This window comes from Dasypus novemcinctus, chromosome 4 (assembly GCF_030445035.2).
Source record: "Dasypus novemcinctus isolate mDasNov1 chromosome 4, mDasNov1.1.hap2, whole genome shotgun sequence".
Lineage (NCBI taxonomy): Eukaryota > Metazoa > Chordata > Mammalia > Cingulata > Dasypodidae > Dasypus > Dasypus novemcinctus.
The window spans coordinates 60,197,269-60,216,887 of record NC_080676.1 but is presented as its reverse complement, the minus strand read 5'-3'; the positions used below and the strand labels follow the sequence as shown (position 1 = coordinate 60,216,887).

Here is a 19,619-nt window from a genome sequence, read left to right as displayed (position 1 = left end):
TTTAATGCAATCCCCATAAAAATTACAACAGCATTTGTCACTGAAATGGAAAAGCCAGTTATGAAATTTTATTTGGAAGGGCAAGGGACCTTGAATACACAAAAACATATTGAAAAAGAAAAATGAAATTGGAGGAATCAAGCTCCTTTCAATCATACTAAAAAGCTACAGTGGTCAAAACTGCATGATATTGACACAAGGATAGCCATAATGAGCAATGGAAGCAAATTGAGAATACTGATGTAGACTTGTACATATACAGCCAACTGATATTCAACAAGGTCACCAAGACCACTCAACTGGGACAGAATAGCCTCTTCAACAAATGGTGCTGGGAGAACTGGATATCCATATCCAAAAGAATGAAAAAGGATCACCATCTCATGCCCTATATAAAACTTATCCCAAGATGGATCAAAGAGCCAAATATAAGAGCCAAGATCCTAAAGCTCCTAAAAGATAATGTAGGGAAGCATTTATGAGATCTTGTAGTAAGAAATGGTTTCATTAACTTTACACCCAAAGCATGAGCAATGAAAGAAAAAATAGATAAATGGAACCTCCTCAAAACTACAAATTTTGTGCTTCAAAGGAGTTTGTCAAGAAAGTGGAAAGGAAGCCTACTCAATGGGAGAAAATATTTGGGAATCACTTATCCAATAAGGGTCTAATATCCAGCATATATAAAGAAATCCTACATCTCGAAAATAAAGAGACAACCTACTTAAAAAACAGGCAAGAGACTTGCACACATTTTTCCAAAGAGGAAGTAAAAAGCATAGGAAAATATGCTCATCATCACTAGCTGTTAGGGAAATGCAAATCAAAACTACAATGAGATATCATCTTACCCCTATTAGGCTGGCTACTATTTTTTTTTAAAAAATTGAAAACTGCAAGTGTTTGAGAAGATGTGGAAGAATGGGAACACTCATTCACTGCTGGTGGGAATGTAGAATGGAGCAGCCACTGTGGAGGACAGTTTGGTGGTTTCTTAGAAAACTATAAAACTGCCATATGATCCCATTACTATTAATAGGTACATACCCAGAAGAATTGAAAGCAGAGACATGAACAATATATGCAGCCAATGTTCATAGCAACATTATTCACTATTGCCAAAAGTTGGACACAACCCGGTGTCCATCAACATTTGAATGGATAAGCAAAATGTGGCACATACATACAATGGAATATTACTAAGCAGTAAGAAGGAATGGAGTTTTGACACACACACCAACATGGATGAATCTCAAGGACCTTATGTTGAGTGAAGTAAGCCAGTCACTAAAGGACAAATACTGGATGACCTCACTGATATGATCTAAGCATACTGAACAGACTCACAGAGATAGAGTCTGGAAGATAGGTTACCAGAGACAGAAAGGGAGTAGAGAGTAGTGAGCAGATGCTCAATCTGGACAGAAACTATGATAAGGTAGAAGAGGGTGCTTTGTCAGTGGATGGGGGTAATAGTGGGGTCAATGGTGATGGAGGGTGAGTGTGAGTAGGGTTGGGGTGGTTGGACTATGCATGGAACTGGAGAGAAAGTTGGAGGAAGGAAGAGATGAACTCTGGGGAGGTGGAGGTCTGTGGTTAAAATACAATTGTGGGAAAGTTCTTTTGGCAAATATGGCAGGGGAGGTTCATGATGTAGGGTATTGGGGGGGTAACGGAAAAGGGTGCACCTGGGGCATGCTTCTGTGGAATATGAATGTATTCATCTTGTCATAGGTTATTATCTCAGTGGGTAGAGACCCACACAATAAACAACAAAATATTAAACTCCCAACCTGGGGAGTCCTGCTCCATTCTCAGAGGGACAAGAATCTCTCAAGTACATAGGCAGTGCCTAACAAATGAAAACAGACCACTATATCAAGGCTGCAATATTGATGCATATAACTATGATCTTCAATCTTATAAAATTGAAAGTTAGCCTAATAATATGTATTACCTAAGAGTAACCTCCGAAAACCTCCTTCTTACTCAAATGTGGCCTTTCTCACAGCCAAACTGAGCAAATACCTTCCTTCCCCAAAGCATGGGATATGACCCCCGGGGATGAGCCTCCCTGGCACTGAGAGATTAATACCAGGGACCAACAAGTGATGCCTTTGAAAAAAGACCTTAACCAAAAGGGGGAAACATCAAATACAAAACAGTTTTTACAGCTAAGAGATTTCAAAATGAGTCAGTGGGTCATTCCAGAGGTTACACCTATGCATGTCTTAGGCAGATCTCACTGCCACTGTGAACACAGCTTCAAATAGTGATTCTGAGGGCTCTACAGCCATCTGGACACTATAGGAAAGGTACACAATCCCTTGAAATCAGCACCCTGCTGGTGGGCCTTAGCTTGAAATATATGACAACCTATTTCCCCAATGTAACAGAGTTAGACTCATTTATAATTTCCCTACACCCTTTTATCTGAGCCTATAATTAGCACTATACCTGCTAAATATATGTCTCAAGAGACTTAAATCTTCAGTCTGTTCATATACCAGCTGAACCCTGAATCTCAGATGAGTTGTGGCCAACACCTACTCCCCAGATCATTGGACTCACCCAGGACAACTAACAAAATGATGATGATGGACAACCCCCATCCCAAAAACTAGAGAGTACCTACCACTGCAAGCAAAACAGTTCCTTCCAACTGCCCCACAAGATCTAAGCCCCCTGTCAATCTGAGGCAAAGAGGGCATCACCATCCCAAATCCTCAAGGTCAAGGAATGAACAAACATAAGGGGTAATACAACCATGGACAAAATAAACTTATTAATATTGTGGTAATAGAAGAACATGTAACATTGATATGAAGACAGTGGTAACCAGAGATCCTGAGAGGTGGTGGAGGGAAAAATGGGTGGAACATAGGGCATTTTTGGGGCATGGAATTAAATGTAAACCACAATGTAAACTATAGACCTTGGTTAGTAGCAATGCTTCAATATTTATTCATCAGTTGTAACAAATGTACCACACAACTGTAAGATTTTTTTTTAGATTTATTTATTTATTTATTTATCGCCCCTTCCCTTCCCCCGACTCCGGTTGTCTATTCTCTGTGTCTATTTACTGCATCTTCTTTGTCCGCTTCAGTTGTTGTCAGCAGCATGGAAATCTGTGTTTCTTTTTGTTGCATCATCTTGTTGTGTCAGCTCTCCGTGTGTGCGGCACCATTCCTGGGCAGGCTGCACTTCCTTTTGCACTGGGCAGCTCTCCTTAAAGGGCACACTTCTTGCGCATGGGGCTCCCCTACACGGGGGACACCCCTGCATGGCATGGCACTCCTAGCGCACATCAGCACTGCGCATGGGCCAGCTCCACATGGGTCAAGGAGGTCCGGAGTTTGAACCACGGACCTCCCATGTGGTAGACGGACGCCCTAACCACTGGGCCAAGTCCGCCGCCTGTAAGATGTTATTAATTGGGGAAGATGTGGGAGGGGGAGGGAGATATATGAGAATTGCTTATACTTTCAATGTAACTTTTCTGTAATCTAAAACCTCCTTAAAATAAATTTTATTATATTAAAATTATCAAGGTAGATAAACTTACCAATAAGGCAGGAAGAGGGGGAGGAAAAGGTTCATGAACAGGCAATTCACAAAAACACGGTGTATTAGTCAGCCAAAGGGTGTTGATACAAAATACCAGAAATCAATTGGTTTTTATAAAGGGTATTTATTTGGGGTAGGAGCTTACAGATACCAGGCCATAAAGCATAAGTTATTTCCCTCACCAAAGTCTATTTTCACATGTTGGCTGCTGATGTCTGCAAGGGTTCGGGCTTCCTGGGTTCCTCCCTTCCAGGGTCTTGCCTCTCTCTCCTCTGTGTGCTTACTTCCTGGAGCTCCAGCTTAAGGCTTCATCATCAAACTCCCAACATCAAAACTCCAACATCAAAACCCCTTAACTCTGTCCTTTGCCATGCCTTTTATCTGTGAGCCCCCACCCACCAAAGGGTGGGGACTCAATGCCCTACTGGCACAAGAGGTTTACGTGATTATTTAATCACATTAACCTCTGAATCCAATATAATCTAATATGCCCATAGGAAAACATCAGTTTACAAACATTATCCAATATTTCCTTTTGGAATTCATCAATAATATCAAACGCTACACATGGCTAATAAAAATGGTCAGCTGGGAAGCCAGTGTGGCTCAACTGATAGAGCGTCCACCAACCATTTGGAGGGTCCAGGGTTCAATCCCCAGGGCCTCCTGACCCGTGTGTAAGCTGGCCCACACGCAATGCTGCCGCACACAAGGAGTGCTGTGCCACGCAGTGGAGTCCCTGCATAGGGGAGCCCCACGCACAAGGAGTGCGCTCTGCAAGGAGAGCCACTGCATGTGAAAAAAGCCCATCCAGGAGTGGTGCCACACACATGGAGAGCTGATGCAGCAAGATGATACAACAAAAAGAGACGCAGTTTCCCAGTGCTGCCTGACAATGAAAGCAGATGAATAAGAACACACAGTCAATGGACATAGAGAGCAGACAATGGGCACAGGGAAGGGGAGAGAAATAAATAAATGTTAAAAAAAAAAAAAATGGTCAGCTTTAGTTCCTTCTCCTTCCCTTCCCCCTCCTTCCCTCCTTCCCTTCCAGCAATTATTTTTGCTGATATTTTTGTTATTTCTCCTCTGATTTTTATAATAGTAGTTTTAAGTCTTATGTGCTGGTTTTCAATCTTTTAAAACATTTTTTGGTTAAATGATATATATGTTGCCCTTTTCTTTTTAAGGAATTTAATGTAATACAGTTTTCCCTTAGCAGTGCTTTTGAGGCTTTTTAAATGTTTTTTTTTAAAGATATATTTTATTTATTTATCTCCCACCCCTTGTTTTGCAGTTGCTATCTGCTCTGTGCCTATTTGCTGTGTGCTCTCTGTGTCTGCTTGTCTTCTCTTTAGGAGGCACCAGGAACCAAACTCAGGACCTCCCACGTGGGCGAGAGGTGCTCATCATCTGAACCACCTCAGCATCCTGGTTTGTTGTGTCTCTCATTGTCTTTCCTCTTTGTGTCTCTTTTGTTGCATCATTTTGTTGCATCAGTTTACCCACCGGCCTGCCACACCAGCTCGCCTTCTTCAAGAGGCACTAGGAACTGAACCTGGGACCTCCCACGTGGTAGGCGGAAGCCCAATCGCTTGAGCCACCTCTGTTTCCCTCATAGTGTATTAAATTTAATCTCTGGGTTTATAATATTTCTCCAGATTATGCTATTTTTGACAAGTATTTTTCTGTTTTAGTGAAAAAATATATTCAATTTCATAAGCTTTTGTTATATATACTAAAAAACTGTTCATCATTAGTGCTCATCTTTTGGGGAGGGATTAATATATAAAGAAAGGAATATATCTATGCATAATTTTATTTCATCATTCCCTTGAATATATGACATGGATTGTGTGTTGTAAGAATTTAATTAAAATTGAATGTTTCTTTAGAAATTTTACAATTTGTTTGGCTTCTATATTTGGTCATGAAATTAGTCTTCCATTGTTTTTCTCTTTTATTGCTAGCCATTTGGAAATAAATTATCTTAAGAATTCCTTATATTTCTTACTGAAAATTGCTCATTATAAATAGTATCTCTGTCACTTTCAGGCTATGTGACTTTGGGCAAATTACTTAGCCTTATCTCTAAGCATTATCTGTAAAAAGGAGATGACAATGAGGTAGAGGAGGAGGAGGTGGTGAAGGAGATAGTGGTTGTGATAATTATAATAATATCTACCTGTGAATTATTGTAAGGGTAACTTGAGATAAGGCACATAAACTTAAAGTACAAATGCCTAGCTCACAGCATGTGGTCATTAAATGTTTGCTAATATTATATTTAAAAACTAATATCTAATCAGTCATAAAATCTAACTGGACCCACCTAAATATCATCCAAGTTTATACCCTACTCTTGATTTCCACAGTCTTTGCCTTATTTTTTTTTCTCTCTCACCCAGACTGTAACAATAGCTTCCAAACTCATCCCCCCTACTTCTAATCTCTTTTACTTTCAATTCAGACAGGGGTGCTATTTCTAAATAAAGTCCAATTATATCACGGCCTTAAAAAAATCCTTCAATGGCTCCCCACTGCATAGAACAGTGTTTCTAAATTTCATCCATTCTCATACCTATTCCAAAGCATGTTGCAAATGTTTCCTCTGCCTGGATTGTTCTCCTCATTCTTCTTCCTGAAGAATTTCTATTTATCCCCAATAACTTGTATCAGGTTTATCTATAGTAAGGATGTCACCTAATGTGAGTTTCAGATTTTATTTTGGGTGCTTGGACACTTACTTTATAATTTAAAAACTATTTGATTGACTTAAGTATATGAGCACTGACAATTCTATTTCCCATGTAACCACCATCCAAAACAAGATCTAGAACATATCCCATCAGCTTAGAGAGTTCGCTGGCACCACTTTCTAGTCAATCCACCATGCCCCTCCATCAAAAAGCAACCACCTTCAAATTTCTGATTGTAGATTAGTTTTACCTGTTTTCTGACTTCATTTACATGGAATTATACAATAAATACTTTTTTAGCGCCAACAGCTTATTTCACTAAACAAAATGCTTTTATGTTTATCCATATTGTTGTGTCTTTATTCCTGAGTAGCATTCTATTCTATAGATATAAAACAATCTATTTATTCATTCTTCTGTTGCTAGACATTTAGGTTGTTTCCAGATTTTGATTATTTATGAATTAAGGTTGCTATAAACATTCTTGTACAAGTCTTTTGGTGGAAATAAGCTTTTACTTACTGGATCTCCATGTGCAAAAGAATGAAGGCAGACCCCTATCTCACATCATATACAAAAATATAACTCAAAATGGATCAAAGACCTGAAAGTAAGAACTAAATCTGTAAATTCCTAGAAGAAAACCTACAGAAGCATCTTCAGGTCCTCATGTTAGGCAATGTTTTCTTAGACTTTACACCAAAAGCATGAACAACAAAAGGAAAAATAGGTAAATGGGACCCTATCAAAATTAAAAATGTTTGCATGTCAGAGGACTTGATCATGAAAGTAAAAAGACAACTACAGAGTGGGAGAATATATTTGAAAACCATTTAGCTAATAAAGGTTTAGTATCCAGAATATAAAAAGAAGTCAGACAATTCAATAATAAAAAGATAACCCAATTTAAAAATGGTCAAAAGACATGAATAGGTATTTCTCCAAGGATGAGATACAAATAGCTAATACACATATGAAAAGATGCTTAACATTATTAGGCATCAGGAAAATGCAAATCAAAACCACAATGAGATACCATTTCACAACTACTAGAATGGCTACTACTTTAAAAATGGAAAATAAGTGTTGCAGAGAATATGGAAAAAAAGGAAAACTTACTTATTGGTGGGAGTGTAAAATGGTATGACCATTGTGGAAAATAGTTTGGCAGTTCCTCAGAAACTTAAGGATAGAATTAATTTATAATCCAGCAATCCCAGCCTATATACCCTAAAGAACTGAAAGTAGGGGCTCGAACAAATATTTGCACACTGCTATTCAGAGTGGTATTCTTCACAGTTGTCAAAAGTTGGAAGCGGGAAGCGGACTTGGCCCAGTGATTAGGGCGTCCGTTTACCACATGGGAGGTCCGCGGTTCAAACCCCGGGCCTCCTTGACCCGTGTGCAGCTGGCCCATGTGCAGTGCTGATGCGCACAAGGAGTGCCGTGCCATGCAGAGGTGTCCCCTGCAAAGGGGAGCCCCAAGCGCAAAGAGTGCGCCCCATAAGGAGAGCCACCCAGTGCGAAAGAAAGTGCAGTCTGCCTAAGAATGGCGCCACCCACATGGAGAGCTAACACAACAAGATGACGCAAAAGAAACACAGATTCCACCGACAACAACAGAAGCAGACAAAGAAGACGACACAGCAGATAGACACAGAGAACAGACAACCAGGGTGGGGGGTGGAGGGGAAGGGGAGAGAAATAAATAAATAAAACAAATAAATAAAGCTCATCTTAAAAAAAAAAATGTTGGAAGCAACCCAAGTGTCTATAAACAGATGAACAGATAAACAAAAGGTGGTCTATACACACAATGGAATATTATTCAGCTATAAAAAGAAATGCTGTTCTGTTACATGCTACAATATGGATTAACCTTGAAGACCTCATGTTGCATAAAATAAGTCAGACAGAAAAGGACAAATATTGTATGATCTCATTGATATGAAATAATTAGAGTATGCAAAATCATAGAGTCAGAAATAGAATATTGATTGGCAGGGTGGAGATAAGAAATGGGGAATTGGAAGCAGACTTGGCCCAATGGTTAGGGCATCCGCCTACCACATGGGAGGTCCAGGGTTCAAACCCTGGGCCTCCTTGACCTGTGTGGAGCTGGCCCACACACATTCAGGGCTAATGCACGCAAGGAGTGCCCTGCCACGCAGGGGTGTCCCCTGCGTAGGGGAGCCCCACGCGCAAGGAGTGCGCTCCGTAAGGAGAGCCGCCCAGCACAAAAGAAAAGTCTAGCCTGCCCAGGAATGGCGCTGCACACATGGAGAGCTGACGCAGCAAGATGACACAACAAAAAGAAACACAGATTCCTGGTGCCGCTGATAAGGATAGAAGTGGTCACAGAAGAACACACAGCGAATGGACACAGAGAGCAGACAACTGGGGTGGGGGAGGCGGAGGGGAAGGGGAGAGAAATAAATAAAAAATAAATCTTAAAAAAAAAAAGAAGAAATGGGGAATTAATGCTTAACTGGTATAGAATTTCTGTTTAGGGTGATGGAAAAGTTTTAGCAGTAGATGGTGGTGATGGTAGCATAATATTATGAATGTAATTAATACCACAGAAGTGTATATTTCAAAGTGGTTAAAATGGGAAATTTTAGGTAGTATATGTTACCAGGATAAATACAAACACCATAGAACTGTACAATTCAAAGAGTAAACCCTAATGTAAACTATGGACTATAGTTAATAGTATAATTTTAGTAATATTGTTTCATTAATTTAACAAAGTTATAACATTAATGCAAAATGTTAATAACAGGGAAAACTTTGTGTGCATATGAGAAATCTATACTTCCTGCATGATTTTTCTGTAAACCCACAACTGCTCTAATAAAAAAATCTTTTATCACTAAACTAAAAGAATATATTTACTCACAATCAAAGAAGAAATTAGTGGTAGGTCTAAAATTAAAGCTTCCTAACCTCTTAACTTCTAGTCATGTATAGTTTTTCTAATAAGCCTTATTCAGATGGAACGAAGACATTTCCATAGCTAGTTATTGGCTTTTCACATTCAGGAAAAATTAATATCTATTACACTGGTACATTTTTTAAAAGTATAATTCAGAGGTATTATAGAGACACTTTTTAAAACTTTCCTCCACATCATCCTTCTGGCATTACACACCACTTTATTCATTTTATACTAATTGAATTTATAGCTTTTATACTATAAAACATTAGACTTATACTAATTCAAAAGCTCTGTTGATGTTTGGAAATAAAATAAAACTTGTCAGATGGAAGCTTCACTGCTTTTATCAGAATTCTCTAAAAAGAGAACCAAAGCCAAGAATAAATAAATTTGGTTTTTAGCAAAAATTGCATAGAACAAAATTAAATGAAGTTTCTGAGTATAAAGGCTTACATTTAGTTTTGGTTTAATAAGTGAAAGAGGGAAGCAGACTTGGCCCAGCAGTTAGGGCGTCTGTCTACCACATGGGAGGTCTGTGGTTCAAACCCCGGGCTTCCTTGGCCCGTGTGGAACTGGCCCATGCACAGTGCTGATGCGCGCAAGGAGTGCCCCGCCACGCATGGGTGTCCCCCATGTAGGGGAGCACCACGCTCAAGGAGTACACCCCGTAAGGAGAGCTGCCCAGCATGAAAGAAAGTGCAGCCTGCCCAGGAATGGCACTGCACACATGGAAAGCTGACACAACAAGATGACGCAACAAAAAGAAACGCAGATTCCCTTGCCACTGACAACAACAGAAGCAGACAAAGAACACGCAGCAAATGGACACAGAGAAGAGACAACTGGGGGGAGGGGAGAGAAATCAATAAAATAAATATTTAAAAAAAAAAAATAAGTGAAAGAGTAATTCTAAATAAGTACTGTAGGGCTTCTCATATCACAGCACACTGGAATATTTACATAAGAATAGTAGCTACCATTTGGGTGCCTACCATGAATTACACACCATTTTGACTTTTTCCTAAGATCTCTTTTCCTGAACAGCATGAACCTTGGGCCGAACTCTGGTTGAGGTGAAGTTAGGCTTTGGTTTCCTTCTACTTTCTTTTTTTGGATTCTCTCTACTTTGTATGTGACAACCCATAGTCCATGAAACTTTAGTTCATGAGTTAACAACAGGTAAAAGAATCTGATTAGCACAGTAAATGTCTGACAACTATGAGTCAGAGACCAAATCAAGAATGCATAAAGACTAAAGGCTGGCAAACAATTAGCAACTAGGAGTACTACAGCAATTGAGTAACCAGAGAAGCAAAGGGTTAGCAACCTGGCAATTGATAAGCAGTGAAGAAGCAGGGGCAGAGCATGCAGAGTAAGTATACAGAACCATCAGCAGAGAAAATGCAAAACTGCTTTGCACCTTCAGTCACTATTTATTCCTCTTATTATAATGAATTCCAATCTAATAAGACACTGGCCTAGACTCCTAGCAATAGTAATAAATACAGCAGTTGGCAGGCAGACCAGTGAATATGGGGTGGGGAATATCACAGTACTTTTGGCAGAAGGGTTTTCTTTATTCCAGTTGTTGAAAGGAAACAGATCCAATTATATCAATTCATATCAAAAGAGAGGGAGAAACTGATTAGTAACTTGTTATAGCTCTCAAAAATATGATGTTTTGAGGAGAGAATCAAAACAACGCTTCTCAGAGTATTCTATGGCATATCGTTACTGTATTTTAGTTCAATGCTCCAGACGAAAAAAAGGTTTCTGTAGTCAAACCCTTAGGGAAATGCTATCTGACCCTGTTACTAGATAAATTAACATAATAAAGACACTGAGGGAAGCGGACTTGGCCCAGTGGTTAGGGCGTCTGTCTACCACATGGGAGGTCCGTGGTTCAAACCCCGGGCCTCCTTGACCCGTGTGGAGCTGGCCCATGCAGTGCTGATGCGCGCAAGGAGTGCCGTGCCATGCAGGGGTGTCCCCCGTGTAGGGGAGCCCCACACAGAAGGAGAGCGCCCCATAAGGAGAGCCACCCAGTGCGAAAGAAAGTGCAGCCTGCCCAGGAATGGTGCTGCACACAGAGAGATGACACAACAAGATGACACAACAAAAAGAAACACAGATTCCCGTGCTGCTGACAACAACAGAAGCGGACAAAGAAGAACACGCAGCAGATAGACACAGAACACAGACAACTGGGGTGGGGCGGGGGGTGGGGGAGGGAAGGGGAGAGAAATAAATAAATCAATCTTAAGAAATAAAAAAATATGGGAAAGGGACTTGGTCCAGTGGTTAGGGCGTCCATCTACCACATGGGAGGTCCACGGTTCAAACCCTGGGCCTCCTTGACCCGTGTGGAGCTGGCCCATGCGCAGTGCTGATGCGCGCAAGGAGTGCCGCGCCACGCAGGGGTGTCCCCCACGTAGGGGAGCCCCACGCGCAAGGAGTGCACCCGTGAGGAGAGCCGCCCGGTGCGAAGGAAAGTGCAGCCTGCCTAGGAATGGCACCGCCCACACTTCCCGTGCCACTGACGACAACAGAAGCGGACAAAGAAACAAGACTCAGCGAAGGGACACAGAGAACAGATGACCAGGGGAGGGGGGAGGGGGGGAATTAAATAAATAAATAAATCTTTAAAAAAAAAAAAGAAATAAAAAAAATAAAAACTAAAGATGCTGAGAAATTTTGCAGTAAATTCATAAGCCCCTTTAACTTTTTTTTTTTTTTTTTTTAAGTCCTGGGGCCAGAGATTGAACCCAAGACTTCATATGTGGGAAGCTGGTGCTCAACCACTGAGCTATATTAGCTCCGCTGAGTTGATTTTTTTGCTTGTTGTTGTTTTTTTCGTTTGTTTGTTTTTAGGAGGCACTGGGAACTGAACCCAGGACCTCCCATGTGGAAGCAGGTGCTCATCTGCTTGAGCCTCATCCACTGACACCATTTAATTTTTTTCAAGGCAGAATTGCTCAAATTCACCTGACCATAGAATACCTTTGCAAGACATTTATTTATTCATTGCTAGACAGATGTTGGAAAACATAAATCCAAAGGAATTACTACCAAATAGTGATATGTCAGGCAGTGTGACAGAGTGATAAAGGGGATAATTCTGAGCAGGTGCTATTTCTGGTTCCTTTTAAGTCCTGTTATGTTCATGACCATATATACCACTTATTCCACTTTTCTCTATATACATATTTAACGCATGCTACATGCTAGGTTGCTGTTTCTCAAAATGTGACTTTGCCACACCTGTGGCTACCCACATCAGTATCTCCTGGAGGTGCTAATTAAAAATGTAAATACCCAGGCACTCCTCCAGGTGTACATAATCAGAAAGTTGGAAACTGTTTTTGAAAAAGCCCCCTTACTGATTCTATTTTTAATGAAACAAATAAATTTTGTTGATACATCTTAATAAAGCATAAAATTCATCCAACGTATACAATCAATGGTATTTCATAAAATCACATAGTTGTGCATTCATCACTTCAATCATTATTAGAGCATTTTCATTATTTCAATAATAATAGTAAACAAACAAGAACATTCATGACCTCTCAATCTCTCTCTGATTCAGCTGCTATATATAGCTGCTATTTCTGGTCATTCTTGCATGATTATTTATTTATTTCACAGTTTATTAAGATATATTTACATACCATACAATCTCTCCAAAGTGTATAATCAATGGCTTTTATTATAATCACAATGTTGCGCATTCATCACCATAAAAATTTTTAGAACAATTTTATTACTTCAAAACGAGAAACTCCACACTCCTTAGCAGATCTTCCCCAGCCCTACATAACCACTAATCTAATATCATCTTTATAAATTGATTTATATTTACATTTTATATTAGTGGAAGTATACAATACGTAGTATTTGTATCTGGTTCCTTTCACTTAGCATAATTTTTTGTCTGATATTAACATCTTGTAGTATTAACATACATTTGTTCAGCCTCAAAGAAAAAGTCTTATATATGCAATTTTACCCATATTCATATTTCCCATGCAGTTTTACTATACTATACAGTTCCGCGTTACATTTTTAGCATTCCTTTTAGTAATATGCATGACCTTAGACTTTCCCTTTAAGCCAATTTCATAGCCACATAATAGTACTTCTAGTTACAAATATTATGTTGGGCTTTCACCTTTTCTATTCATTTCCAAAGATTAACACACATCCTTTTTACCAATTCTGCACAAGTTAACCCTTAGCTCTCCATTCTCTAACCTCATTCTATCTTCTGGTGACCCAGATTATACAATATATTTAGTTCATAGTAGCACAATCATAGAGTATCTGTCCTTTTGAGTATGGCTTGCTTTACTCAACATAATGTACTCCCGGTTTATCCATGTTGTTATATGCTTTGTGGCTTCATTTCTTCTTACAGCTGCATAATATTCCATCATGTGAATACACCACAGTTTGTTCATCCATTCATCAGTTGGACACCTGGGTTGTTTCCAACTTTTGGCTATTGTAAATAATGCCACTATGAACATCAATGTGCAGATGTTTGTTCATGTCACTACTCTGGTTTTCTGGGTATGCACCCAGTAGAGGTACTGCCCAGGTCACGTGGCAAATCTATATTCCACTTCTTTATAGGAACTGCCAAACAGTTCACACAGTGAACTCCACACGTGGCTGTACCATTCTCATTCCCACCAACAGTGAATAAGCATTCCTATCTCTCCACATCCTCTCTGACACTTGTAGTTCTGTCTTTTTAATACTGGTCATTTTGATAGGTGTGAAATAATATCTTATGGTAGTTTTAATTTGCATTTCTCTAATCATTAGTGATACTGAACTTTTCTCATGTGTTTTTTTGCCATTTGTATTTCTTCTTTGGACAAATGTCTATTCAAGTCTTTTGCCCATTTTTTAATTGGGTTGTTTGTCCTTTTATTTTTGAGTTGTAACATCTCTTTATATATCATGGATATTAAACCTTTATTGGACATGTGATTTCCAAATATTTTTCCCTTAAATAAGCTGCCTTTTCAGCCTTTTAACAAAGTCCTTTTAAGGTGCAAAAGTATTTAATTTTGAGGAGGTTCCATTTACCTATTTTTTCTTTTATTGCATGTGTTATGGGTGAAGGGTCCAAGAAATCACCACCCACTGCAAGGTCTTTAAGATATTTCCTTACATTTTCTTCCGGTAGTGTTATGATCCTGGCTTTTATATTTAGGTCTTTGATCTATTTTGAGTTGATTCTTGTATAGGGAGTGAGATAGGGGTCCTCTTTCATTCTTTTGATTATGGATATCCAGTTCTCCCAGCACCATTTGTTGAAGAGACTGTTTTGTTTCATTAAAATGGCTTCAGTAGGTTTGTCAAAAACCAGTTGGCCATAGAGGTGAGGGTTTATTTCTGGACACTCAATTCTATTCCACTGATTGATGTATCTATCTTTATGCCAATATCATGCTGCTTTGACTGTAGTAGCTTTGTAATATGTTTCAGGGTCAGGCACTGAAATTCCTCCATGTTGCTCCTTTTTTTTTAGAACTTTGGCTATTTGGATGCACTTTCTCTCCAAATGAATCTGGTAATTGCCCTTTCTATTTCTTTAAAGTAATCTGTTGTAATTTTGATTGATATTGCATTGAATCTATAAATCAGTTTGGGTAGAATTGATGTCTTCATGATATTTAGTCTTTCAATCCATGACCTCCTGTACTTTTCTATTCAGTTTTTCAAATCAGATGCTTGATTTCTCTCTCTTTCATTGGGAGGCTGTGTGTTATTCCTGTTCTTTGATTCTTGGTTCAGCCTGTTCTGGGTCTTCAGGATTGTCCCTGTTAGTTACTGAAATCTAGGCCCTGGACACAGTAATGGGTTGCAGACCTGCTTTCTGGGGCCTTGGGGAGGGAGGCTATAAAGTCCATTAAAAGTCTCTCTTACTTTTTTCTTCACATTCACTTCCTTCATCCACCAGTAGGTGGAGCCCTTTAGCCGCCCTCTCAGTTCAATGCCTGCTCTGAGTGTGCTTGCTACAGCAGGAACTGGATCAAGGTGACAGAGGTTCCTGCCGGGAGGCTAAGAGCCTCCTAATCCAAACTTTCTTAGAGGTAGTTGACTCCTCCCTTTTCCCAGGTAGGAAATAATTCCACTCCCCTCTGTATCCTCAACAACCAGTCCCTGTCGGTAAAAAGTAGATTGAGAGGGTCAGATCTCTTTAGTCCTTTGCAGGCTCCCAAGGCAGACAGTGATGTGGCTCTACCCATCCTGGAAGGGCTCACAACAAACAGAATTTGTGGGTCAGAAGTTGGGTAAGCCTTAGGCTATGTCCCTCTCGCTCCCCTTTCCTGGAGAGGTGGATGGGGGGGCGGGGGAGGGCGGCGGCGCGGCTTTGTCTCTACCTGCAGGCCCTGAGGGATGAGAACTCAAAAGTGTCTATGGGGTAGGAATGATGCCAGCACTTGCAGCTGAGGTTTTTAACTCACAGTTTTGCAGTCACGGTTCTTTTCCTTTGCCCCTCTCTCCTCTTGGTGGTATCCAGACTTCCCCTGGTGTCCTAAACTCTAAAAGATTTTTTTTTCCAGACTGTTTCTGCCTGTCCTCTAGCTATTTTTCTGGAAGAGATGAAAGTCCCATGTCTCTAGTCTACCATCTTCACAGAAATCCTGATTCTTGAAATATAAATGCAATCATATAATGTGTACTCTTCTATGTCTGGCTTATTTTCCTTAACAAGATGACTGTGAAATTCTTCAATACTATCACATGTAATAGGATTTTATTCTTTGTGATTCTGAGTAGTATTCCATTGTATGAATATACCACAATTTGTTTATCCATTCTCCTGTTGATAAATACCTGGGTTGTTTCCAGTTTAGAGCTTTTATGAGAGGCAAGCTATGAACATTTTTGTCTTTATGTGAACATATCTTTTCATTTGCCTAGAATAAATACCTAAGAGTGGAATTGCTGGGTCTATAAGTAAGTATATGCTTAACTTCATAAGAATTTGCCAAACTGTGTTCCAATGTGGTTACAACCATTTTACAGTCATTCCCATTTGCAACTATGAGAATTCCAAAAGCACCACAACCTTGCCAATAGTTGGTGGTGTTTTCAGCCATTCTCATAGGTATGTTGTGGTATCTCACTGTGGTATGAATTCTGATTTACCTGATGATAGAGATATTAAACATATTTTCATCCTCTTATCAGTCATTCATATATTCTCTTCTGAAATGTCCATTAAATCTTTGCCCATTTAAAAAATCAAGTTGTTTATCTTATTACTGAGTTGAAAGAATTTTTTATTCTGAATACAGATCCATTGTCAGGTAAAAATGTAGGGTAAATATTTCTTCTTGGTCAATGGCTTGTCTTTTCATTTTCTTAGAAATGTTTTTCAAACTAGAGTAATTTTTTATTTTGATGAAGTCTAATTTATCATTTTTCTTCTTTTATGGCTTATGCTATTTGCATTCTTGAAAATCATTGCCTGTCTCTAAATTTGAAAAACTATTAAACTATGTTTTCTTCTATAGGTGTTACAGTTTTAGCTTCAACAGTTAAGTCTATAACCCATCTTAAATCAATTTTTATATAGGGAAGCGGATTTGGCCCAATGGATAGGGTGTCCACCTACCACATGGGAGGTCCAAGGTTCAAACCCAGGCCCTCCTGACCCATGTGATGAGCTGGCCTACGCGCAGTGCTGATGCACACAAGGACTGCCATGCCACGCAGGGGAGCCCCAAGTGCAAGGAGTGCCCCCCGTAAGGAGAGCTGCCCAGCGCAAAAAAAAGTGCAGCCTGCCCAGGAATTGCACCACACATATGGAGAGCTGACGTAGCAAGATGATGTAACAAAACGAGACACAGATTCCGGGTGCCACTGACAAGAATGCAAGCGGGCACAGAAGAATACAAAGTGAATGGACACAGAAAGCAGACAACTGGGGTGGGGTGGGGCATGGGCAGGGAAGGGGAGAGAAATAAATTTTAAAAAATCAGAAGGGGGTTGAATTTCAGCAACATTTATTAAAATGTTCAGTATCTTTTCCCACTGAATTGTCTTTGTAAAGTTAATTGACCATATATTTGTGTAGATCTATTTCTGGACTCTACTGATCTATTTACCTACCATTACTCTAATTTCACACAGTCTTGAAATCAGATGGCATACTCCTCCAATTTTGTTCTTTTTTTTTTTTCTTCAATTGTATTTGCTATTTTAGGGCCTTTCCCTTTATACAAAAAGTTTTCAGTCAACATGTAAACTTCTATAAGCAACTTCTTGTGATTTGATTGGAATTGCTTGAAGCTAAGGATCAATTTGAGAATATCCAACATCTTAACAATATTGAAACTTCCAATCTATATATTTTGTAGTTTCAATGTAGGAAACTTGCTATTGGAAATGGAATTCATAATTCATTTTCTAATTGTTTGTTGCTAGTATATAAAAACACAACTGAAGTTTATGTATTGATCTTGTAACCTCTGCCACCTTGCAAAATTCACAATAGTAATACTGATTGTAGATTCATCAGGGTTTTATACACCAACAAATAAAGTAATCTGCCAATGAAGACAGTTTTACTTTTTCTTTCCAATCTGTATGCTCTTTTCCTTGTTTTATTGTACTGCCTACAATCTCTAGTACAATTTTGAATAGAAGATTATAAGAGGTAAGAATGAAAATCCTTGTTTTATTCCTGAAATCATTTAATATTCACCATCCATGGTGTGAGTTGTAGGTTTTTCATAGATTCCCTTTATCAGATTGAAGAAATTTCCTCCTATTGCTAGCTTGCATCCATCATCATGGATGTTGAATTTTGTCAAATCCTTCTCCTTCTATTGAGATTATCATATTTTTTCTGTTAATATAATGAATTACACTGATTTTTAAATTTTAAATCATCCTTGCATTCATTGGGTATACATATTACCTTTTGCATATATTGCAGGATTTGATTTGCTTCTTGCTAAGGTTTTACATTCAAGTTCATGGAACATATTGGTGTATAGTTTCCTTTTTTTGCAATATTTTTGTCAGATTCTGGTAGCAGGGGTATGTTTGCCTAGTAAAAAGAGTTGGGAAATGTTCTACTCTATTTCTGAAAGAGCTTGGAAATAATTGGTGTTACGGTTTTTCTTAAGTGATAGAATTTATCAGTGAAGTAATCTGGCCCTGTAGTTTTCTCTGTAGCAAAGTTTTTGTTTTTAATTTTAATTTTAGTTTTGACAATTTAATACTTCTGTGTAACCCCCATTCAAAACATCTTAATCACAATAGAACTAAACATGCATCAATGGAAAGTTCTCTCCGGTCCCTTTCTGATCAATTCTCCTTCACTTCCTCAGAGCAACTACATTCTCATTTCACTTACTATAGGTAAGTTTTTGCCTGTTTTTACTACACACACACACAGTAGATACTCTGAATTTTGATTCTTTTACTGAATACAATGTTTCTAAGACTCATCTCTGATATTGTATGTCTTGGTAGTTCTTTTTTATTACTGAGCAGTATTCCATTGTATGATTACTCCACAATTTGTTTATCATTGTCCTGTTGATAGATACTTGTGTTGTTTCCAACTTGGGGATTACAAATAATGCTATCAACATTTTTGTACATGTCTTTTGTGGAGATATGTTTTTTTTTCTCTTGGGAAATAGGAATAGAATGGTTGAATCACAGGCTAGGTGTGTGTGTGTGTGTATATATAAAATTTTAGCAGATAAAAGTTTTATTTTATAGAATGATTGATCTATATAATCACTATGTACAGACAAGAGAAGGGAGTTTTATTTCTTGGTCTCTTCCTCCTTTGACAGTCTTGATAATCTCCTCTTTCTTAGTCTGTAGTTGCTCCTCATGGCTTGGACCTGCAGGCCTCAGCTGGTCAACCAGGAGCTTCTTTCAGGGCTTCTCTGCCTTTAGCTTGTGGATGTGTTCCATGAGATTCTGCTTGTTCTTGAATATATTCCCTTTCACCTTCAGGTACAGGCTGTGATACATGTGGCAATCAATCTTCTTAAATTTAAGGTATCTTCTGAGCTGCCAGTGCAGTAGTCTCATCCTTCTCATCCAGGTTACCTTCTCACGCACATCAGCATTGGCAGTAACCTTTTGCCTACCGATGCCCACATGCCTGACCTTTCCGTGGGCCGAGGTGTTTTTTCAGCATCAAGCCCAGGAATGAATAGTCACAGGCTTACCATCTTTGATCAGCTTCTGAATCTGCTGACGGGATTGGCATTGGCGATTTCATTGATCTCATTGGGTTCCAACCAAACCTTCTTCTTTCCTCACTGGAGGCTAGCCTCTTCTGAAGCCTAAGCATATTCATGGCTGCAGTAGCAGCGCTGACAAGAAAGCTGTATTTACTTGAATAAGAAACTGCCAAA

At 39.1% G+C, this 19,619-nt stretch overlaps 1 protein-coding gene and 1 pseudogene across 5 annotated transcripts in view; both read right to left on the bottom strand.

Moving 5' to 3' along the window:
* Nucleotides 1–19,619, bottom strand: part of MAP3K13 (mitogen-activated protein kinase kinase kinase 13) — a 205,527-nt gene that overhangs the window by 144,867 nt on the left and 41,041 nt on the right. The gene's annotated exons all lie outside the window — the stretch shown is intronic.
* Nucleotides 551–19,561, bottom strand: LOC131278224 (large ribosomal subunit protein eL19-like; annotated as a pseudogene).